A 26430-nucleotide genomic window follows, 5' to 3' on the forward strand; every position below is an offset into this window, starting at 1 on the left:
ACTACACCATTCCTAAACCTACCCATTTTACCCCCCAGACACATAACTTTACCCCTATCCAACCTAAACCTACTCTGTCTACCCCGAATAAATTAAAGTAATATAAATACCTATAAAAAACCTTAATAAATAACACCTATAATTAAAAATAATACTCGTTCATACATTTAAAAATCTCACTATCTGTGGTTCAATAATAAAAAGGCCAAGTACATCGGTTACAGTGTGGTGGGCTTAGGGCGTGGGGGCGGGCCTCGGCCGAGGCGAGAGAGCGGCCAGAAGGAGTACGAAGGACTGAGCATTAACCAGAGCTGGACGCTGTTTCAGCTCTTGGATTTTTTCTAATCCTAACCCTAACATACCCAAAACCTACCCATTTTACCCCTTATGGACATAACTACACCATTCCTAAACCTACCCATTTTACCCCTTATGGACATAACTACACCATTCCTAAACCTACCCATTTTACCCCTTATGGACATAACTACACCATTCCTAAACCTACCCATTTTACCCCCCAGACACATAACTTTACCCCTATCCAACCTAAACCTACTCTGTCTACCCCGAATAAATTAAAGTAATATAAATACCTATAAAAAACCTTAATAAATAACACCTATAATTAAAAATAATACTCGTTCATACATTTAAAAATCTCACTATCTGTGGTTCAATAATAAAAAGGCCAAGTACATCGGTTACAGTGTGGTGGGCTTAGGGCGTGGGGGCGGGCCTCGGCCGAGGCGAGAGAGCGGCCAGAAGGAGTACGAAGGACTGAGCATTAACCAGAGCTGGACGCTGTTTCAGCTCTTGGATTTTTTCTAATCCTAACTTCACCATCCCTAAACCTACCCATTTTACCCCTTATGGAGACACCTTCACCATCCCTAAACCTACCCGTTTTACCCCCCAGACACATAACTTTACCCCTATCCAACCTAAACCTACTCTTTCTACCCCGAATAAATTACCCAAACAAATTTTATCCATAAATATTAATAAATACCTAAAACCTACCCTTAGTAGGGAGGTTGGATTAATAAATAATACCTATAAAAACATTAATAAATAACACTTATAATTAAAAAATAATACTCATTCATACATTTAAAAATCTCACTATCTGTGGCTCAATAATAAAAAGACCAAGTTTATCGGTTGTGGGGTGGTGGGCTCATGCCGTGGGGGCGGGCCTCAGCCGAGACGAGAGAGCGGCCAGAAGGAGTACGAAGGACTGCGCATTTACCAGAGCTGGACGCTGCTTCAACTCTTGGATTCTTTCTAATCCTAAACCTACTCTTTCTACCCCGAATAAATTACCCAAACAAATTTTATCCATAAATATTAATAAATACCTAAAACCTACCCTTAGTAGGGAGGTTGGATTAATAAATAATACCTATAAAAACATTAATAAATAACACTTATAATTAAAAAATAATACTCATTCATACATTTAAAAATCTCACTATCTGTGGCTCAATAATAAAAAGACCAAGTTTATCGGTTGTGGGGTGGTGGGCTCATGCCGTGAGGCGGGCCTCGGCCGAGGCGAGAGAGCGGCCAGAAGGAGTCTGAAGGACTGCGCATTTACCAGAGCTGGACGCTGCTTCAACTCTTGGATTCTTTCTAATCCTAACCCTAACAGTATAAATATGACTGCTGTAGAGAATTCCAGTCATTTTGTGTCCAGAGCTCGCCTGAAGAAGGAACAGAAAATCCGAAACGTCGCGCACAGGCCTGGACACACACTTTTAGGCCTCTATCATGAGTCTGGGTGATATTGAGAGCCACACAAAAATGATTTTCCTCATCTATACCGATGAAAGGACATTAGAAAAATTATTTTCCTCATCCATACCGATGAGATGCCTCGTCTATCCCGATGAGAAGATATGTTCGCTGCTTTTTTTATGAGGAAACGTGCACTACAGCACACGCACTGAACCTACCAAACACTATTTGATGCACAAACCTAAGATACACAACCACTAGCTATTTAAACCCTATTTGGGATTTTTTACATCAACAGAAATATATTCTTGGACCCCTGGAAACTAAGGATTGGTGGCCAGTTGATGTTCAGAGCCCGTGCATTTACCGTGACCTTGGGCTTCGGCCCAATCACTGGATTTTTCATCCCCTAACCTGGGTCCACTAGGACAGCACGCAGGGACGGTGGCCTGGGGCTAACAGGCCTTAATTGGAGCCAAGTCTTCTACTGGTGATTAGCACCACTCACACAACAGCACATTGCACCAACACCCACCCACATATGACTGTCCAAACCCAAAAAGAAAACAGCTGTATAAAGAAACTCAACCCAACAGCTGACCAGCTGTAAAGAGACCCTCAAGCCTGGGGCTAACAGGCCTTAATTGGAGCCCAGTTTTCAGCCTCCTAGTACCTGGCCTTAGCTCCTTTTTACTAGCCTTAGTAAGTGCACCCCCTCATATAAGGTGGTGCAATTTCGTTTTTAACTCTATTACCTAACCTTATGGCTGACGCGCAAAACTCATGTAGCCTGTGGGCCAGTTTAATAATGGTCTCCTTCAGTTCACTTTCGTTCTCCTGCTCTTTTATTTTTTTTGTTTAATCACGTTATTAATTGAGGGGTGGAGCGGGCATTTAATAAGCTATTTAACGCAATTGAGACAGGCTTATATATAGACATCTGGGGTCTTTAGACCGGAACGGTGACAATTTACGACTGGCTCTGGTGTGGTGAATCAGTGATTCGGGCGCTGTTTGAGTGTTAAGGTATGTTTTAAAACGCTTTCCCCTGTCTGTCGTTTTTTTACTGGGGGTTAGTATGCAAGCAAATGTTTGTTTTAATAGTGCATGGAGGAGCCGATGCTGATTGAGCCGTGATGTACCATTATTTCCCTGTGTGACCGGGTATGGGTGGGCGAACTATGGCAAAGTGAAATCAAACTCCTCCTGTGTTTAATCAGCGTCAGCTGGATTCTGTGACTGCAGTGGGTTGTTTCCTGTTCATTGTTAATGTTCCAACAGGTATGTCTTGATTTGTGTTGCTCATATTCCTTTCCCTTTGCTGTTCTAACTAGTTTGTGTGTACATATGTGTATCTTTCGTATATGATGACGTGCACCTTGATATTGACAATTTTTAATATATATATATGGCCATGTTATCCATGTTACACGTTTTATTTACATCTAAAACGTGATTTTTGTATTGACTGAAGCAAATATTTTTAATGGCGTGTTTGTTGTTTTCAGATCTGTGCAGTTTACCCCTGAGTTGTTAGCTGCTGTTCTCCATACTGTGTGATTGTGGATGCTGCTTAGAGTGTATGGTAGCTGTATATTATTATTTTTGGTAATATGTTTTGTTTTCCTCTAGCCTGTTGGCTGTAGCTGTTGCTGTATGTGATTTGTGTGAATTGTACGTCACAGGCTAGAGTGGGTTTATTTATATATTTCTTTTTTTTGTTTTATTTTCTTTATGCCCTATTTCCCTTTTTTTTGTAACCAGCCTCTGTGTTAGTGGAGCCAGGGTAGCTTGTGTCCAAGAGACTTTACTGGAAGGCAGGCTTCCCTTTCTTGCTTAACAAAGAAGTTTGCAGTGTAGAGTGGACTCTAATGTCTCTTAACCATATTTATTGGAGTGCTGTGAGATTGGTGTGTAGCTTTTGAACTCTAGTGTGTATTACCAGAAAGAAAGGGTCTGTGTTCTGGTTCACGGGTGGTAGTATGAACTTAGCCTTCCCTTAGGTTCTCTTTGTTTTCTTAATGGCTCTACTGGCTCCTATGCGGATGGCTTGGTGATTCCCTGATCTATTCATTTGTTTGACTTATTTGTTTCCTTTTTTTTCTTTGGACCAACCAACACTGCCAACCATTTCTTAATAAAGATTGTATTTTTATACTTTTCTACGAACCTGTGTTTGTACATTCTTATTGGGGCAGAGTTTCCCTTGCTCTGACCCTTGCACTAACCAGTATAGCCCAAGGGGTGGCGTAGTCAGTGGTACAGTGCGGGCCGCCACACTCAAGTAGGGGTGCAGTAAAATATCTCGACACCTGGTGGCGCTGGAGCGACCAAACCAAGCACAATCAACTTGGGGCGGCTCAATTAGTGTATATATACCAAATTTCAGCTCTCTATGTACAAGAGAACTGGGGGTGCAATACCGTATCTCGGCGACTGGTGGCGCTAGAGCTTCCAAACTATGTGCAAACGATCGGGCGCCCTCTAATTAGTATATATACCAAATATCAGAGTCCTGTTACTAGCCTTAGTAAGTGCACCCCATCCTATGGGCTCAAGTTCGCATTTCACTCTATTCCCTAACCCTAATGAACGGTCAGTGAATCTGATGCCACGCTTTTTATGGCATTGACCGGGGGGCGGGGGCGTGTGCGAAGCCGAAACTATTTACCATGTGAATTGCACGGGGGGTGTGGCGGTCTCAGCTGATTACCGGTAATGAAGTGAGACAAGGTAGACTGTACCTCTCCTTACATTCATACGGATTACATAAAGTGAGAATATTTGCGCTCGATTTGACTAACACCATTTAAAAATAGACATTCTAAGCTTTCTGCAGACATATGTTTCATGTTTGCATTTTTCAGACACATTTCAGAATGGACTCCTCTAAGAGAGAGAAGGCACAACGCGCATCCTGTTGTTTTTTGTTTTTTTTTGCGAAAAGCACAACATTTTGTTTTTATTTGTACCCGAAAAAAAATAGACACTTCAAAGTTTCAATTCATGTATAACACTTATCTGTTTGACCAAAATCGACTGAGTATTTTTAGTGTCTTTCACACTGATAAGAAAAAAAATGAGCTCGTCTCGCCATACCACTCTTCTTCCACCATTCTTCTGTGTACCACTAGAGGGAGCCTGAGTACCACATTTTGAGAACCGCTGGTTTAGATCAATTTATTCTCCTGATGCAGGTTCTATTAGCAACAGAATAAAAAAAAAACTAAATGGCTACTACATGAACTCCATTTGTTTTGTGAAAGAAATGCCAAATTTTTCAACACCTTCAGATGTCTGTCTGAATAATGCATAAATACTAAATATGTGACCTTTTATACCTTTCATTGCTTTTATGGACTGACAGTCATCACTTCTAGCAGAGTTAGGGCTGAGGGAACATATAGCACTGGAAAAAACATATCCATACATAATATCTATACATAATACAGTCCGTTTGTATTCTGATCATATGTGTTCTGATCATTTTTGGATCATTTGTTAAGATGTTTAAAAGTGAATATTAAGATCCTGGTGAATGTAAATGGATAGAGGTAACAACTAATTGTTTTATTTGTTAATTTAACTGTTTTTAAAAGCTACCTTGTTACTACAGCAGATGCTCAGCAGACTGTTTTGAGATGAGAGAAATTAGATCATTAGTGTTCCAATGATATATCAAAATACTTAAATGTGACTCTTGAATAAAAGCTTTATAAACGATAACATACTCACTACTTGTTGTGTTTGTTTTGATACAGTAATTGATTGATCCAATGTACTTGATAGTTAGACCACAAATTCAGGTTTTTATCACCACCGTCAGATTAATATTTTGAAAATATTTGATTATAATATTTTATTTGTTGTCGAATTGTTGGTCACATGTGAAAGTGTAATCTGTCTGCTAACATGAGAATGTGTTTTGTTAAAAACATCTTGATTGCCGTTAAAGATAAAGTTAAAGTTATATTACACAGTCCAAGGTAAAAAAGCACATTTTGATAAAAAAAAGAGAAGTTTGGAGGTTGTATCAAAGAATAGCTCAGTAGCTCAGTACATACAAGATACATAAATGTTGTTTCATTTGTCTGAGTACAAGGTTTTATTTTTCAATTTTGCACCCTGTTTTGTCCCACTTCTCAAGAATCAGCGTTAATAGTATTATTTATATAAATGAATCATGTTATATTACCATAAAATAGTGGTTTATCTTACATTGGGGTATTAAAAGTTGTCAAGCCTGTTTAATACAGTTTTATATGTATAATGTCAATATTGTCACATCAATTAAAATCATGGGAACAAATAAATACAATGATCTTAGAACAGTTTCTTATTTTGCGGACATTTTTCAGCATGTCGTGCAGGGCTCTAGATGGGAATAATGAATAAGTACTGACATGACCTGCTGAAATGCATCAGTGAATTATTAAATGCAAGTTTCAAACCTTTTATTTGTAAACTGGCTAGTACTGTTCAACAAAAAGTAAGCAAACTTCGAGCACTGCTGCCACTGTAATATTTCACTAAGTTACAGTAGTCAAATAGCTGGAACATTAAGCATTTATATGATGAATAATTATCAAGATTAAGTGTTATTGTTGTTGCTAATGCAAGTAATTTATTTTATCATTTTATCTTCATTTCAATTCCAGCTTTTTCAAGCAATAGTATTAACCATCCCTTTGCGCCACCTGGTGGTGATTTTGCAAAAGAGTTTCACATGTGACCGGGTTGTTTTTACTTTACTGCAAGCATTGTGGTTGACTACCTACTGTATATATTCCTGGAGCAATATTTATCAGCACATTAGTACCACCTGCTGTATTTTCTTCTTTTAAACAATGATTTTTTTTCCAGTATTTTGTTTGATACTTCATCTCGCTGATGAAGTCTCTAATATCTCCAGGATGAGGTGCGGTGGATCTGACGGGGTAATGGGGCTCAGGGTGCAGGGGTCTCTCATCCATCCGACGGATGCCGAGGCCCTTGAAGCCATCAGCCTCTATATCTGGCTGCTGCAGCTGGCTCAGGTCATAGTCCTGTTTGCAAACACACACACAAAGCTGCAGAAATATGCTGCATTCAACAAGAATAAAAACACTGTTAGCATTTATAAAACTTCTATTGTCATACGCTGATTTTTACAAAGATCTTTTGCTCTTTGCTGATGTGTCAGACACAGCAGTTTTGAGTGAATGACAATAACAGTAAAATGTTCTTGAATATGAGAGTCATATTTTAACAGCGACTGAGAAACGATTGTCAACCTGTGATAGTGAGTTATTGGCCATTTTGTTTAGTTGGTGACATAGGCGACATGTCCCCACCACTTTTTTTGAAAATCGTTGAAACAATATAGCATACTTAACGCAAAGTAAAATTATTTCCAATCTGTCTCCAGTCATTCTTCATAATTTACTTCATGTAACACAAAATGTATTTGAGCCCGTCAGACAGGCCTTTTCTCCTGTTGTTGACCTCCTGCTGTAAACCCTATCACAAACATATCAGCATTTCTGCAATGAAGCAAACAGAATTCTTTATATTTACACATTTAGACTAAATATACCACTCTCATCAATTAAGGTACGCACACAAATGACAACGTAATTGAGAAGTTTAAAGAAATTGTTAAAGTATATTAACAAAGATATGACAGAGTTTTGGTCCACATTATCTTTAAGTGTCTGGCATTAATATCTGAATTCACAGTTATTCAATTTTGAGTGAGGTAAACATGTTGATGATGGGATAATACAGTGAATGTTTACAGATGCAGTTTTAGTGAAGGTTGCACTAAAATGTTGCAATGACAAAATACTGCACTAGATTCAAAATTCATTTTTATGATATATATTACAATAAAGTATCAATTTTAAAAGATGTTTACTGTGACTGACCATAAAACACAATTTTTCACACACTTTTCCAAACAATTTTCAAAAACAAATTTATTTATTCTTACAATAGCCTTATGATTTTTTGCTCAGAAATTCTGTTTTGTGTATTTACATTTTTGAAGGCATAAAACATTCATTTAATTTATCTTTTAAGTAATGAAAATTTTGGAAAAATAAAGGTCATTTAATATTTCAGTTAAAACACTGAAGAAATATTATATGATTATTCCTTATAAATAAGGTTTTAATAATTTTAGTAGTAGTAGTAGCAGCCTATTAAGTACATTCTACTGAACAATAGTAATGTTTTTCTGCCACGTCTTCAAGTTAAACTAAACTTTTATTTTGATGTGTTGCCGTGAATACCTTCCGTGTGTACATGATATGAGGATAGTTTTACTGAAATGGTCAAATGCAGTTCTGGAGATCTTCATGTATTTATGTCCTCATTAGTGAGGTGGCAGACGTTAATATCAGCACAAGCTCACACGCGCTTCTGTATGAGTAGTAAACAAAACCGCATGTCTGCGCCACTCATAACACAGAGACATGGAGAATTCATATTGAAATAGTAGTTTTGCGGCTTAATATTTACAAATACTAGTGGGAGTGGGAGTGTGCTCACGTGTGTGTCGGTACTCCGCTGTGCGCGACCATGTAACAGAGACAGAAATGACATGCTGTCGTGTAAATGAGATAAATAACATAAGGCTATTTAGTTTGTTTAATAAAAGAACAAGGTATAGACCTGTTCTATAGGAAAGGTAACTTTAAATGACTTCTGTTGTGATCTGGCGCTATAGAGAAAATGAATTAAATAAAAATAACTAGGCGGGCCGCCCCCCATAATATAATAGCAGGGGAAACACTAATTGTTTCTCATTCCCATGGCACCTCAGTGATAAAACCATGCACTCGGATGTTGATTTATTTACAGTGGACTACTACAGCCCTCTAGGGGCTCTAACCCGCTCCCCTCCTCCATATTAAGCCCAGGTGTAGTAGTAGAGAGAGAGGCATTGTTTGGTTAGGAGGAAGCATGGCTTCTCATGCTACCTTCAATGTTTAGAGTCCTGATTGAGAAACGTTGGTGTTTTAAGCTCAATCAATGTAAGTGTTTATCTGTTTAGTTTATTCGTGTTATTTTGCTTTTGTTTGGTCATTCTCATTGATGAATGTGTTTGTTGGCATGCTGGCTCTCAGTTTGTGTTTGTGTTCTAGAGGGACTCTTTTGTATCGGTGGTTTTTCTTGCCACTGATGGCTGCGCTATCTGAACCTGGGAGACATTCCTAGGATGGGATTCCTGCTGCTGTCGTGGTCGGTTTGGAGTTCCTCATTCGGGGACTGGGGTGGTTTTGGGAGTACATGGTGGAGATTGTTGGGTGGACCGAGGGATGCACATTGAACTTAGTCATCAGAATCATCATCATCATCTTCGACATCATCAATATCTCATCTACCATGTCTTCAACGATAAGTACTACAGACATTCATTGACATTCATGTTCATCATTGGACAATGCTATAGGTTTATCTTCCATCCAGAGTTTCACTCCTGTTTGTATGCTTGCAAGCTCAAATACTTACATTTCACAAAGTTACTGAGACTGATGATTTCCTTGTTTTTGCTGTTATTGGTTTATGCCAACTTCTACCATACAATAATAATTTGTTAAATCTCGTTCTGTGTGTTTATTTGGACATTGTGTCAACACCATATTCTTTATTTAAGGTACTCATATTAAGAAAGGTTGGTGGGCCCCTCTCTCAAAATATTTTGTAGCGGCTCTTCCTTTAAAAGAGAAGGGGAGCTGTTACAAGCTGATGACATTTAAAATAAACCTGCCTTCCTTTTATTATACTAATGCTGAAGGGTCCGCTCTGGTGTCTATCTTTACAGTACAATCTAAAAAAGGGGGCAAAATATTTTTTATGAAAATCCTAAGACGACGTTTAGCTTGTAATAGACCAACACAAGCTAAAGTTAGGGTTAGGGTTCTTGGGCAATACCTGGTCTTCCTCCCCTCCTCCCTCTTCATCATATTTCAGGATGTTGTCTCTTATGTCCTCCTCTGGGTCGATCAGCAGCTGCTTGGCCAGCCGTTCTTTATCTCTCCTTTTCATCCACATGACAAAAAACAACACAAGGACTGCACAGAGAGAGTTATTATTACGAATATAAAAAGAATAGTTTTCCTCATCAGCACTGATTTCTGAAAATGTTGATCTCATGAAAGGTGTAATGCAGAAGCTCTCAGGTACCTTCGGGAAGTATTCGTTTCTAGCCCTTACTGTTATTATCATAAATGTAAGTGCAACTTTTACATGTTCAGATTTAATAAATCTTGTGTGCGGTTCCATAGGCTGCCATAGCCTTCAGGAGCAGAAACAGAAGAACGTTGATACAATAGGTGCCTTTACAACTTTTGTGCTTGTCGCCTAATTAAAGGCTGAACAAACATTGTGATCCTGTATAAATACTTTACCTTTTATATTTCCTTTTTGCATTACCGTAATGAGAATGAGATTTTTTTAAAGAAAAATATAATTTGAATTTTCTATATTGGAAGTAGTATGATCTGGACATGTTCTTGAGATGGAGCTGTAAATGTGACTCACTGAGGAGGGTGATGACGCACCGCAGCAGGGCGATGATCGCTCCTGTGCCGAGTCCAGCGCTCATGAGGTGCTCCTGATCCATGCAGTCGCTGTTATGATCACACGGACACACCTTCACTCGCAGATACGAGGTGTTTGACAGCGGCATGTCACCGGAGTCTGTGATTATAATGGGAATCTGATAGATTCCACTCTCCAGAAAGTCAATCTTAAGAGAGAGTTATGCATATTCGCCTGGGAAATGGATTAAACACTATTAAAGCAATACTTATTAAAGCATATGTATTTACCTGCAGGTGTGTGATTTGTGTTCTTGAATCAGTATGAAAACAAGTATTTTAAGAAAGTGTCTACACTGGAAGTATCCACAACACTGTGACAGTTTTTACAGTTTGGCGGTTTGACCAAAGAGCAATATTCATATATTTTACTTTAGTGTGTCTGCAGTCACTGAAGCCTGTAGTTGGCGCTAGTGAGCATCTAGTATAATGTGACTTTTCAAGAGAAGTCAAGCTGTTAGGAGTGTTCTAAAGTGCTCTGTAGCAAAATTTTAATCTAACAATGTTTACGGATTTTACGGGTGAGCTAACTGTGGGGTGTCATTGCAAACTGTGTTTTTCAAGTGTTTGTGTAATTGCTTAGTTAGTACAATTAATTAATTACCACACAAATAAATAACTGCATTGGCGCTCTCGCAGACGGTTCACAAATGTGCAGGTACTGCAAGCGTGTATGAACAAACACTCAAGTTACAGTGGGCTTTATCATTATTTCAAAAACCATTACTGACTGCTTATTAATACGTTAATGTTCTGTAACAATGCTTTCAGTCATTGATTAATTCATTATTACAAAATGGTTAAATTAGATGAAATGTAAATATTTAGGTAAATAGGGTTGGGTACCGAAGCCCAGTGCCTTGTTTTGGTGCCACTTAAATTCCTGAGCAATCAGTTGAAATATTTGTCCTCTGCTTCTCTGAAACGGACGTAAGAAGCATCATCACCGGCATCATGTGAAAAATTATTTCCCAACTGAAAAAATGTATGTAATGCAAGTCGGAAAGCTCTAATAATACAATTCCAACAAATCTTTGTAGTAACACGAGTGTCCATGTTGAGAAACGTTTCTAAACCAGTTTTCCAACAAAAGAGAACATTATAACATATTTTTACTCTGCAACATCAAAATAACTTCCTTTTGTGAACTGATGTGGCTTCATATCACAGAATGAGGCAGAAAGTATGTGCTATACTGTAAAAAGGCTATGTCGATTAGCAATGGATTATAAATATACTTAATTATTATGAAAATACCAGAGATGGCTTGAATAACACAGAAAAACCATATATTTTCGCAGCTGAGTGTTTATTGTCTCTGTTTCATCTTTCAGACTTTGCACATTGTGTTCATGTTCTGCTGTTCTGTGGCTACGGATTTGCGGGTCTTGTCTTTTTCTCCTACAGATGACTTGCAGGACCCTGAATGTTATGGTATTAAATTAATTTTAATCGTTTAACCACCACAGCATCTCGTCTCCATTGGTAACACACACGATTCGTGTGGCTTGCAAGTGACGTCGCAGGTAGCATTATACCATGTTATACCAAAGAGATTTAAGTATTGTGTAATACGAGTTGGCCTTGTGCACTTTCATTTTTAAAAAGTATCTCGCGAATGATAAAAAGGTTGGAGACCCATGCATTACATGCTGATTTCCTATACGATGACCCTGAGAAGGTTGCTCGAAGCATACAAATAAGCAGTAACCACAAAATGACTTAAACCATAAACTTAACATCTAAACACAACATCTAAACCTAACTAAAACAAAATTAAATAATGAATAACCACAAAAACAAAATGTCCCAATATGTGCAGCATAATGAATGAGCATCATTCATTATGCTGCACATATTGGGACATTTTGTTTTTCATTTTATTTATTATTTAATTTTGTTTTAGTTAGGTTTAGATGTACAGAAATTTTGTATGCAGGGAAAAGAATTACATTCAACTTAAATTAAACTTTTGGTTTAAACTTCCCCACATCTTGTTTTATCCAAATACAGATAAAATTATTTTGGCATTGCAACAGATACAGATGTTATCCCTGCTGCACACCCATGTTTACTGTCAGCCGTCCTGTTCCTGCTAGACATCGACTGACTTACAAATGAAAAATTAAAGCATCGTGGAGTTACTTTTCAGCAATTCCCTGATAAACTACTAAGAGGTGGGCCATGTGACCAGTATCTTGATTATGATTATTATTATATTTGATAGGCAAGGCAAGGCAAGTTTATTTATATATCACATTTCATACACAATGGTAATTCAAAGTGCTTTACATAAAAGGAAGTGAAATAGTCATTATTAAAAATAATAAAAATCACAACAATAAAAACAAAGTGATTTAAAAATTGATTTTAAAAGAATTTAAAACATTTAAGAATAGAAAGTGATTATACATAGTGCAATCAGTTCGGACGTAGCACAGTGCTCATTCAACAAATGCACAGCTAGGAGTCATTTTCAACCACAAATTTGTCTTGTCCAAATTTCTCACCAGAGAAGAGCTTGTATTTTTTATTATTATTATTATTATTAATTAATGTTTAAAACCATTTTTCACTGAACCTCTCCACAAACCACATAGCAGTACTTTTGCAGCCCTAGAGCCCAACTGAAAACTCCTGTGTTGTATGTTCTGCAAGCCTTTACCTCGGATTCTACGTAAACAGAGAAATGGAACATTATTTTGCGTTGGAGAGACACAACTTTACCTCCTCGTTTCAAAGGTCTGCTAGCAAAAGACCTGGGGCCTCATTTATAAAATGTTGCGCAGAAACCGTCCTAATTTTGATCTTACGATCGTTTCTCAGAAATGCGTACGTGCGATTCATAGAATGAATGTACGAACAGAAAACGAGCATACGCGCCTCTTTCAGATGTGAAATCTATGAATTGCAAATTATCTTGAACTTGCACGCAATTGAATGGTTTCAGCTCTCTGCCTTGTAAACCACTCCTAATTAATATCATTAACATATAAAATATCACCAATCATAATAATTTAGAACAGCGACCTGCAAGAACAGCTTACATTTGAAAAAATCTGCATTACTCCGACAATGAAAAGTGCGTACGTCTGCTCGGACCCTGACGTGACGCTAAGCACTTTTCCACGTCAAAGACCGTTTTTATAAATATGACCGTTGGCGTGGATTTAAGCGTACGCACACTCTAAGATCAAATCTGTGCGTACGCACGTTTTATATATGAGGCCCCAGCTGTGAGCTAGAATCTAGACTTCAACAACAGTAAAATAGTTGAATTAGAATAGCAAAGAAATATTATTAGTATTATGCAAAATATATGGTTAAAAAATGTTTTTATTTTAATAATCCAGAGACCAGAAACACCACGAGCTGGCTTTGATGTAACATTCAAGTAGATTTAAAAATAAAATTCATAGCAATCCATTCAGATGTACTAAAAAACTACAATTTTCAGTGCATCAGAAAAGGAACGTGGAATCAACTGAAGATATGCTGTGATGCGTCGTATGCATCCAGTGTAGACGGCTAGTGAACATTAGATTGAAAACCTCATTGCACACATCTGGTGTAGAAACTGTTCAAGAGGCCGATGAGATGCAGTTTTCTGCGTATTTCTGTTTGTGTGTATTTTCTCACCACTGAGACGCGTGATTGTCCAGTTCTTCCTGACATCGCTGGGTTGTAAAGGCAGCTCAAAGGAGAAGGAGTCCAGCGTTGGGGTCCAGGTCTGCATCCAGTGCTGTGATATTAATGCCGTTGTTCTCAGGTTTTTCACACATCTCTGCTTCTGGCAGGAACACCTCCAGAGCATTATCATTCATGTCCAGGAGAAGGATCTGCAGAGTCCCGGTGCTTCTGGCCGGAGGAATCCCTGGAGACCAAACAGACTCGTGATGAGCAACACTGAGAACAGGAACATCAACAAACTGCCAGCAAACTCAAGATACCATACATATCAAGATAAGGAGGATATGTATGGCAATATGGGTCAATGCTGAACTAAATTTATCCTCAGCAGTATTTAGTATAGTATTGAACATATAATGAATACACATCAGGTAATTAACTGGTTGAAACTGGTTCTATAGTAAAAAACTCAGTTTCGATTGATAATTTTAATAAAACTGTCAATTTATTTCTGAATTTCAAATATTTGGTGCAATTTAAAATAAAAATTCACATTCAAATGTAAAATCGTTGTATTCCAATGTTAGTTGTGCATCACGCAGCCTTATCAGTGGCACACGACACGTGATGACGATGTAGGTGTTCTGCATTTAAATACATTTGTTAGCATATCCAGTTAAACTCACTGGATGCGGTGCTGCTGGTTGTTCATTCAAAATATTACAGAAAAAGAGAACATCAATGCAGAGAAGATCGTTTATGGCAAAACTGGAACCAAACCTTTCACACAGAACACATATTTATCGCATGTTCTAGAGGGACATCTATCAGAGTTGCACTCACGTCTCGCACAAGAGAACTGCATGATTAGAAAGCCATGTAAAATTAATCTAAGTTCAAGGTAACACTATTTTAAGATGTCCTTGTTGCACACGTTACATGTACATACTATTATAATACCAATAAATTATGCATAATTACATACTTTACATAATTTAAAACTTTCTTTTTGTAAATGTCTATTTAATGCTTTTTTCATCTAACCCTTTTAATGCTGTTCTATTATGTGTGCTTTTCTTGCATGTAAAACTGCTCTGATGGCTTTGTGCAAACGGGGTACACATACAATTTTGTTTAGATCGACAATGTATTTACAGCTTTAAATTGCACACAGTTATATGCATCTTTAGAATAATAGCATGCAGTCCATATAGCCTGCCAATGCTCAGCATTCTTGAACCATTCAAGAGGAAAAGTATGTAGATTGTGAGCCAGCTGCTTAGACACTAGGGGTGGCACGGTACACAGATGTCACAGTTCGATACGATTTCCGTACAACAGGGGAAAAAAATAAAATCTACTATGCTCGGGTTCTTTTAATTTATTTTGAACAGACAGTAGTACAAATGACTATTTTTTCCACCTAGATGTGAAAATACGAAATATTATTACATTGTTATATATATCAAATTCAAGGTACTGATGTTTTCCTACAAGACAACAACTAGTGCTGCACCAATATACCTAAACTCACTAGTTCAAACTTATGCACCCTCCAGAAGCTTGCGTTCTGCAAGTGAAAAACAAAGAGGTACAAAAGAAGAGGTGTTGGACAGCAAAAGAGGTGTTGAAGTCCCAAGAGGTACCAAATCACTCTCACGGACCTTTTCCTGGACTGTGCCCAGCTGGTGGAATGACCTCCCGATCTCAATTCGAACAGCTGAGTCTTTAGCCATTTTCAAAAATCATCTAAAACCACTTTTTCGCCAGCACCTGACCAACTAATACTAACACTTACCTATTCTATGTATTTAAAAAAAAAAAAAAAAAACTAGCTACGTGTATTGTGCTGGACTAACTGAGACTTGTCATGGCACAATGGCATGTGCTGAGTTTCAGTTCATTTTTGTGACAGGCTTAATTTGTTCACAGAAAGGAAACTCAAATGGCAGAAAGCAACATCCTATTTGTTTTATTTTTTGTTTTCATTGTGAGTGTACACAAATAAAAGCAGACCTTTATACAGTGATACATTATTAATATGACAATAAGTGTTTAAAGTTGATTCTGCTGGCATAAGGAAACAGTTGAAGTGATCGCGCCGGAGCACACACACACACACAAAACACATCAGTTCCAGCATTGCTAACTTGACAGCGCAGTTGGTACTTTATCAAAATAAAATACAGTTAACGCAGTGGTGGGCCATCAGGGCCAGGAAAGCCTTCTCTGCTGGCCTAAACACGATCAGAATCACTGACTTAGTTTTAATATATTTTTCCATGAATGTGTACTAAATTATTTCCAATAGTCTATTCTCTTCATTTCACACCTTTTCACTTGGTTGCGCTGCTTCCAGTAGTGTATGGTTTTTATTAGAGCTTTTATCCAATCATATTTCAGCAATCATTGCCAGGGTAAAAGAAATATGCCTAAGACCTTCAGAAACAACAGTGCAGGCATCTGTAGCTTCAAATCAATGGCAATGAAACCGTTGCTTTAACCAATCAGATTTCGAGTTGGCAGCACCAGGGCCATCTAGCATGCTTATGATAACGTCAGCATTTTCTCGTCCTTTTATTGGATGCTCAGAGAGCGTACTAGTCAAAGCTAGTAAATCACTGTAAATCATTTTTGTTTTCACAGTATTATTAATGTTTCTCAGGTTTCTTACCGTATATGCTGTGTACAGTGCGTTATTGTAGATTTTCAGTTCATTCTGAAAAATATTCTCCTTCTGTAAATCTAAATACTAAAGTACTAAATGACCGCAAAAAACAACCTCACACCTCCTCGGCACCGGTGTCCTGACATTTTATCCTACCGTCAGATTTTCCTACCAGGGCTTACTGCGCATGCACACATCAATATTGCGTCTTTTTTCTCATGCTGAACAACAATATTTAATGTATCTGCATTACTGTATGGGTAGGTTTAGGGTTGGGGTAGGTGTAGACATTAATAAAACACAATCTAATAGTTAGAAAAAAGACCGATCGGAGACTCGGCATGAAGATGAGAGTCCTAGGCGTACGTTAAAACATATGTATACACTTTTATTCATCATCTTGTATGAATTATTTTAATGTTACTTGCTCGGTTTCCTGGTAAAGCTGTGCTAACTGCAGTGCGCGGGCAGACCGGTGGGGAGACTCGTGAAGATGAAAAGCACTAAGAGTTCGTTAAAATGTTAGGTCAACTTTAAAACACATGTAATTGCCTTGTTTGTTTTATATCAATGTTATCTGTAAGGTATAAATATGTTTGAGTTAATAAATGTCTGTAAGAACATCGGGTGGACTATATTCGTGTCATTTTGTGCAGTTAATGCCTCAGCTAGAGATGATGTGCGCTGCGCAGGTGTGTGGTAACTTGTTGAATTGTGTTAATTGGGTTTCTAGCTTTAGTAATAGCATTCATTCTCGCTACATAAGATACCTGTCTGTGATGCAATGCCCTGTTCCACTGCATTTCTGTGTAATATATATGGTTTTGATAGCCGTGGCATCATTATGATGGTATTAAGAGCAGTACTTGAGCGAGCTCTTATCGCATTATAGTCCTCCACGTCCGCTGCATTCTCAAAACTCCGGCCGTTTGATAATACCTAGAATATCAAAATCGACTGCGGACGGCAGATCCTATTCCTATTTAGCACCCAAACTCTGGAACAGTCTACCTAACACTGTTCGGGAGGCAGACACACTCTGTCAGTTTAAATCTAGATTAAAGACCCATCTCTTTAGCCTGGCTTACACATAACACATTAATATGCTTCTATTATTCAAATCTGTTAAAGGATTGTTAGGCTGCATTAATTAGATCAACCGGAACCGGGAACACTCCCCATAACACACGATGTACTCGTTACATCGTAAGTAGAATGGCATCTACGCTAATATTTGTCTGTTTCTTTCCTATTCTGTTTCTCAGTCCGTATCCGATCAGATGGTGGATCAGCACCAAGAGATGATGTCTACAGCCCTGATTGTCAGCGGAGACCAGGACACCCAGATGACCCCCAGAGATATATCCCCAGTGAAAACCTCGATTGAATACAATAAAACTAAAAAAAAAAAATAACTAAATAACTAAAATATAAAAAAATACCTAACTACATAATACTACTATTGTTAGAAATTGTAACAAAATTAAAATAGAAATATAAACTTTTGCACTGCGGGTTTCGTCTGGTCAGAGGAGAACTGGCCCCCCGACTGAGCCTGGTTTCTCCCAAGGTTTTTTTTTTCTCCATTCTGTCACAGAGGGAGTTTTGGTTCCTTGCCGCTGTTGCCTCTGGCTTGCTCAGTTGGGGACACTTAATTTCTAGCGATTATCGTCAATTTGGTTGCACAGATACTATTTAAACTGAGCTAGACAATGACATCTCTGAATTCAATAATGAAATGCCTTTAACTGAAAATTGAAAATTGAGTGTTTAATCTTATCATTATACATTACTGACACTCTATCCTCCAATTTGATACTGTTAAGTGCTTTGACACAATCTGTATTGTAAAAGCGCTATATAAATAAAGGTGACTTGACTTGACATGTAGGACGCCACTGAAGGCCTAGGTATGAAATGCACGGCCCGCAACTGAGTGAACCAACCATCAGCGCGACTGAAGTACAAAGCCTATAATTTACATAATAAATAATAGTTTCGCATTCAGATACGTTACATCACAAATATGGAAATATTATGGTATATATGGATACGTGCCGACCAAGCTGTATTCATGTTGCTCCTGATAGCAGACAACATGCGCTTTTCGGCAATATATGGCTTATTACGGTAATTTCTTGCGCTCCGTCAACAAATGACGGCAGATTTCCGGGAGAGCGGGAAGGGAGAATTTGAATGGAGAGATGGGGAGCGCGGAGTTTGTTATTGCATAAAATAATAAACAAAATGAACAAAAACATGGTCAAGGAGGAGTAAACAGCATAAGAGTCGATTAGGATGATTTTTGATGAGACTTTGGGAGCAGGCTGAGTGAGACTTTTTCACATGTGGTGTGTGCGTCGCTATAATGAGTCCGCGCATGTAAATGAATGGGTGCACGCATGTACATGCATGTGTACATGTGTGCGTGTATGAACAAAAAAGCCTCCTGAATGAAAACTGTGCAACCCAGTGTCCCAAAAATACTTGTATATATGTATTATAGTTGAATTTTGAAGTAAGAAGTGTTGGATTATTTCGATCATGATTTTTCTCTTTTTTTTCTAAATAATAATAAAAAAAATTATTCCGGTTTTGTTATTTTTGTCTATTTAAATTCTGTTCACAAACTCAAAACACAAGATTAATGGTCAAAAACTGTACTTTTTGGAAAGCCATTTGTTTTCTGAAAAAAAGACACCTTGCACTTAAAAATAGCACATTCTGTTAGAATTTTACAGTCAAATAAACAAAATGTGTGAAAATGACCTATTTTACCCTTAGGTTTTAAAGGTTTAAAGTATACTCCCTTGTCAGTGAGAGACACTTTCAGAATCAGCACATGGTCACTGTCTGGGGCTTTGTTTTCAAGTGCGCAACTCATGGCATTCGCTGTTCTTCTGATGGCGGTTATCAAACAGCGTTACATTACTGCGGGCGCCCCCTTCTGGATTGGGCGTAAATTGCCTGTATTCGTGGTAAGGCCTCATATACCGAACCGAGATGTCCGTACCATGACAGTTCAGTACGAATACATGTATCGTGCCACCCCTATTAGACACTGTGTACATTTTTGGATGAAAAGGCAGCTCTACACAAAACACCCATATATGGAAAACAAGCTCTCAAATGGCACTGATGTGGCAAGTGTTGGCAGGTAATTGCATGCTAGGCTGACAGGTATGACAGGCTAGGCTAGTCCTCCTCTTCTTCCTCAGAGTCAGTCTCTGAAACAATTAAGAGAGCTGTTTTTTCTTTGGTAGCTCAGAATGTGTTGCTTGAGCCAGTTACTGTCCAGTCCTCCCATCCTAACTGATCAAACCCCAGCTCTGTCAGGCACTTCAGCTCCCTAAAGGTAGGATCAAGTGCTGTGACAATCTTCTAGATCAGCACCAATAACTATTTGCTGGAACTATCGGCAAAAATCCATGCTGATAGTTTTCCAAGTTGTGTCCGATGCTGGAGCGGATGAGAAGAGTCTGCTGTTGTTATACAGAGCGAGAGCGGCTTTTAGAGGTGAATCACTGACACTTCTGCTGTTTGTTTTGACACGTGACACTACGCTGCACAGAGCAGGAAACTTCAGATGCAGCTTTAAATGCAGCCCACAGAAAATCCTGCCGTGCAAAAGAGCACCATTCACATAGTTTTCAAATTAATTACATTATATTTGTCCCAAATCACTGTTAATGCACTGTACATAATGACTTCACCCTGGGCTGGAAGACTGTGTATTGTGCATTTTTCAGCAAAACATTTTTCTTTCATTTACATTTACTAACGGCAATGATTAATATAATAATATTATTTTTTTTTTTTACAAATTATGGTTCAGTACTGTTTTTTTTTTTTTTTTAAAGTAAAGCACTTTAGTTTTCGTTCAGTATCCATTATAAAAACTATCAGTTGATTAATCTGTATTGATCAGTGTGGTCCAACCTAGCAAATCCACTATTGGTCGAGCTGTACAATCTTCAGCTGTGAGGAACTTGTTCTGATCATTAACACACAGCAGCTGCAGGCAGCATCGTCTCTCAGCCGGTGTTTGTGCGCTCATATCAGGTGTCTGTAGTCAGTGCATTTCTCAGTAGGTTTTGGTTACTCTGCAGAGCATAATTCCACTTGTTCAAAACATCTTTTATGAGTGACTCCTCCTTGTGTCCATTTGCAGCTTGATGTTGTGTGAAGCAAGGCCGTAACCATGTCTTGAACATTGGGGTATATATATATACACACACACACACACAGCCATTCGAGTTTGGGATCAGTAAGGTTTTTTTTAATGTTTTTAAAGAAGTTTCAATAAACAAGGCTGGATTTCTTTGATCAAAAATACAGAAAAAAAAAACATCATTTTGTGAAATATTATTGCAATTTAAAATAACAGTTTTATATTTTAATATATTGTAAAATATAATTTATTCCTGTGAAACAAAGCTGAATTTTCAGCATTATTACTCCAGTCTTCCTTCAGAAATCATTCTTAATATGCTAATTTATAATCAATGTTGGAAACAGTTGTGATGCTTCATATTTTTTTGGGACCTGTGACCTTTTTCAGGATTCATTGATAAATAAAAAGTGAAAAAGAACAGTGTTTATTCAAAATATAAATTTTGTGATACAATATACACTACTATTCAAAAGTTTGGGGTCAGTAAATTGTTTGTTTCTTCAAAAAAGAAATTAATACTTTTATTCAGCAAGGATGTGTAAAATGGATAAAAAGTGATAGTAAAGACGTATATTGTTTAAAAAGATTACTATTTTGAATAAAGAGGTTCCAAAAAATATTAAGCAGCACAACATTTTCAGTACTGTTAATAAATCAGCATATTAGAATCATTTCTGAAGGATCTTGTGACACTGAAGAAAATTCAGCGCTACGTCATAGAAATAAATTATAGTATTTTAAAATATATTCACATAGGAAGCCAATATGCAATATTTCACAATATTACTTATTTTTTCTGTATTTTTAATCAAATAAATACAGCCTTAATGAGCATAAGTAAAAAAAAAAAAAAAATCATTACAAATCTAACTGATTTTGAACGGCAGTATAAAAAGTTATAAATGCGCCACTTGACACACACACACACAAATCAGAGCACAGAAACTTGTTGTCTACGGCCCGCTGCCCCGTGACTTTCATTAATAAAATAGCTTTGATACTTGATTGCTACATTATATTACTCAACAACAAGGAGATAAAATCACTGTTTTTAAGTAACTAAACTCGCAGCTTAATTTTTTTGTAGAAAGAGATACACAGATGCAGGTAATTCACAAACGCAACTTTCTCTCTCTCTCAAAATGGCCATATTTCTAACTTAAAAACCAGTTGACTATTAAATGATTTGCAACTTCCACATCTTACCTCGCTGTCTAGTTTAAATCGCGTTCTGCTTCTGTGAACGGTAAACCCCGCCTACTTTGATTTGATTGGCCATCTCAGTTATTTTGACATTGACGAGTGCTGTTAGACCGCTGAGGCAGACCAGGCTGAAAATATAACTTTTAAAAGGTTTTTGTCATCCTCACAAGAGTGCTGCGTAATGGAGGGCAGCAGATCAGTGCAGGAATATCAAATATTTGGGGGGGGGACAGTTTGGCCACTTTTAATTATTGGGAGGGGACTTGTCCTCAATAGCCACTTTTCCACTGTCGGGCCAGTGCGAGCCAGTGCTTTAAATGGGCCGGGCGGGGCTAATAGCCTCAGACCTGTAGCACCGAGCCCACAATCATGATGCGTTTCCACCGTCGGGCCAGAAGCTCCGCTGTGCTTCACTAAAACCCACCCTTTACATGCCTCTCTGGAACAACGCCACGCAACCCCATCATTTCATCAACAAAGAGAAGTTATCAGAAAACTAATCAGAAATAAGTCACTGGAAATATAGCGCGATCACAAAACAAACATGATAAAAGCGGCCGTTTGTTTGCATGTTTTGTTAGATTTAAATCCAAAAGCATCGATGTTTTACAATAGCCTATTAAGTGATACATCGATCATAATGAATTAATTTATCAGGATTGAAAATTAGTCACACAGAAATAAAGCAATGTGAACCACTATTTCACAAAAGAAAGGACAAATAGGCCTACCCTACTTATTCAGTAGAGTCTGTTTCTGTTTATTTGTAGTCACAGTATACATCACGTTAAGTAAGAATGATCATTTCTATATTTTTCCATAAAAAATACGACCTGAGTAGCAGAGGGAGCTCCCGAACAAAAAACATTATATATTTTAATGACACACACGGAGCTAAAGTCTCGAGACGAGACTTATGACAGATAAAATATGTTACTAAATAAATACACGATTGTTATAGAGAATGAGAAGCTGACATCTGATTTCTTCAAGCGGTCGTATTTACCATGTTTAGTATGGTAATGTTAATGGCTAGCGTGCATATTCTTTTGCATCGCAAAATATTTCTGCCTTGTATGGGGATCATAATCCACATCGGATCAAGTTATTTCAAACACTCGCTGCTGTCTGAAAGTGAGTTTTGAGCTAAAATTATTTTAAAAGTCTTTATAGCTGTTAACTTTATGAAATGATCTGCAGCGCTGATGCTCAAGACGCAGAGAAACTCCGTCTTATTTCATAACCACTCCTCTAGCCCCAGTTGGCCCGCTTTGGCCCAAGGTTTTCGTCGGGCCAGAAAACCCCGGCCGTTGGCCCTGAGGAAGCACCGACGAGGCACGATCAAGCCCCGGAAGTGACAGTGGAAATGTAACTGGCCCTGGCACGCACTAGCACGCCCGCTTTTGGCCCGACAGTGGAAACACGGCTATTGTCTATGGTGGTTACGGCCCTGATGTGAAGTGTTTAGTGAACTGTGTAAAATATCCAGGTGTTGTTCTGTATGTTAGTGCACTGTCAAACATACAGTTCTGCAGAGAACTCTGAAGACGTGCGAAGCAGCTCATCTATTCTTGTTATGAGCGAGGACAACTCGTTGAATAGACAGATGATCGTTATAATGTCTCGCAACTGTTCGTCCTCCACAATATGAACTGGGCTCTCCATTTGGCCACAGCTGGACTGGTGATTTGTCTATTGGTCTTTCTGCCACATTGTCAAGCGTGGTCTGTCACCGATGAAGCACTGTTTGTGTTAGCTGTATGCTTTGATTGGAAATGCTATTTCAGAGTCAGGCTGCATGTACGACAGTGGTAAGTAAAAACCACAGAAGACTGTTTTTGTGAGGGAGTCCTCTAGCAAAGATATGGGTTTCACTTTATTTTGATGGTCCCTTTAACACATTCTATTGACTATAAGTAATGTTGCACCTACATTTCTACTAACTCTCATTAGAGTGTTAGTAGTGTATTAGTTGACTGGTAGGGTTAGGGTTAGATTAAGTTGACACGTTCTTGCAAAATTACTTATAGTCAGTAGAATATCTGTTGGGAGACCAACACAATAAGGAGTTAGTAGATATGAAGCAGACAGTCTACTAATACTCTTATGAGAGTTTGTTAACATGTAGTTGCAACATTACTTAGTGTCAACAGAATGTTCAAAAGGGACCATCAAAATAAAGTGTTACCAAGATATGTAATGGAATTGTCCATTCAGAAAACCTTTCTCAGTTTTTTTTTATTTTTTATTGCAGGCTTAACGTTAGATCACCTTCTTGTGAACTGTAGGTGATTCACAACTGTGTTCTTTCAAATGCGACAGTGCTCAGTATTCTCCCACCTTGACGACGGTCACCAGGCCTTCATTAGAAACGGGATCAGTAGGCACAGAGAAATGGCCCATGGGGTCACCGGCTGTTATCTTGTAGATGGTCTTCCACGCTCCTGTGTTGGGCTGGTCTTTGTCTGATACGGTCAGGTTGGCCACAATAATGTTGATCTGGTTCTCTGGTACCGTGCCAAAGAACTGCATTACATAACACACGTACGTGACAGACACAAAACAGAGAACATGTAATGTTATTATTTATGTCACATGCTGATATTGCATTATTACTCAATGGACCTCTTCTTCATCTGGCGAGGTTTTACATTTGCAAAAATATTCTTAATTCAGCTTTTGTTTCATTATAAGGTGCCTATAGTCTAGTACTCGATATTTGCATTGCTTTGACCCTCTCCATAATTTTTATTCTCTTTGTACACAGAACAGCAACAGTTCAACAGTCTACAAAGGGCGAAACATTTAAACAGACGAAAACGGCTGGCTCTCATCTTTTCCTTTGTTTTTAAATATTTATACAAGAAATCCGTGAAACACAGTAGACTTTAAATTATATTAACCTATGGTGAAATTACTACATTTTCGTGTTAATACATGTATATTTTAATGTTAACAATGCGCTGTAGCTTTAATCCAGCACGGTACAGCACACCGAAAATAAAGTGTGTGAACCTGGCATCAGTACGATCACCAAATCAAAGCGCAAATTTCCAGAGGAATTGCACAAAAAATCCTATCCCCGGTTTCACAGACAAGGCTTAAGCCTAGTCCTAGACTAAAATGTAAGTCTGAGCTGTTTCAACTGAAATAAACTTGCACTGATTGATCTTAAAATATATCAGTGCCTTTGTTTTGTCTCAAGATGCACAGCAGTAATGTTTTTTTCTAAGCATGTTTATAAAAATTACTTAAATGTCCTAATTGAACTATGGCCTAATCCTGGTTTAGTCTAAGCCCTGTCTGTGAAACCAGGCCCTAGTGTGTTAAATGTTATAAATATAAAGACTTGTTAATGTACAGTATGTTAGACATGTGTACCTGTCTTCTTGCAAAATGACTTTTTTCCAGAATAAACTGTGTGTGTGTGTATCTGGTATTTATCACGTTATGGGGACCAAATGTCCCACAAGGATAGTAATATCAGTAAATCTTGACCTTGTGGGGACATTTTTTAGGTCCCTATGAGGAAACAAGCTAATAAATCATACAGAATGAAGTTTTTTGAAGATCTAAAAATGCCTGTAGTTTCCTGTAAGGGGTAAGTTTAGGTGTAGGGTTGGTGTAGGGTGATAGAATATAAGGTCTGTACAGTAGAAAAAGCATTATGCCTATGTAGAGTCCCCACAAGGATAGCAAACCAGATGTGTGTGTGTGTGTGTGTGTGTGTGTGTGTGTGTGTGTGATCTTACGGTCTCAGAGGTTCCTGTGTTAGAAAGACCATACATGGGGTTTCCTTCAATGTCAGTGGCTTGAATAATCAGTGTGTACTGAGGCACTTTCTGCAGAGAGAGACCACAACATCAATACTCACATTTAACTCATAAATCCAACTAATCATGGTTGAGAAAGTCAAATCAGCTGTGTTCATCATTTTTGGATTCATGAAAGTGTTCGCATTCTTTAAGTGATTGTGGTTGCATTGCTTGCATTCCCAGCAAACATTTGGACGTTTAATGAGCGTTGAAAAGACGTCCCTCCAACATGTCCCATCATGGTTGAAAAATATATCCAAAATGAAAATTGAACCACGTCTTCTGGCCGTGAATTACACGTCTTTTCTGCACGTCCCTGGACGTCTAAATGTGTCATCTTCTGGATGTCCATTTTGTGTTAATTTAAGTATATAAGCCTGCATGTAAAATAATCACACACCCATCGTGTAACATCGTGAAATGCATTAAATTATGTCTTGAGGTTTACACATCTGAACTTGACAAAGGTTGTAAAAAGGTCCAAAATCGGTCCAGTCCGACCTGAACATCTATAAAATATTTTAATCACGTGTACATCACAAACAATAACACATTATTCGTGGACTTAAGCAAGAAGAATAGTGTTGTAATTTAGCACAACATTTTATTGTGAAT

The 26430-nt window shown here is 38.0% G+C and overlaps 1 pseudogene; it reads right to left on the reverse strand.

Annotated features, from left to right (window-relative positions):
- Positions 1-6403: 6403 nt before the first annotated feature.
- LOC131529048 (cadherin-2-like) lies at positions 6404-26167 on the reverse strand (annotated as a pseudogene).
- Between the last annotated feature and the right edge of the window lie 263 nt (positions 26168-26430).

This window comes from Onychostoma macrolepis, chromosome 21 (assembly GCF_012432095.1).
Source record: "Onychostoma macrolepis isolate SWU-2019 chromosome 21, ASM1243209v1, whole genome shotgun sequence".
In the NCBI taxonomy this organism is placed as follows: domain Eukaryota; kingdom Metazoa; phylum Chordata; class Actinopteri; order Cypriniformes; family Cyprinidae; genus Onychostoma; species Onychostoma macrolepis.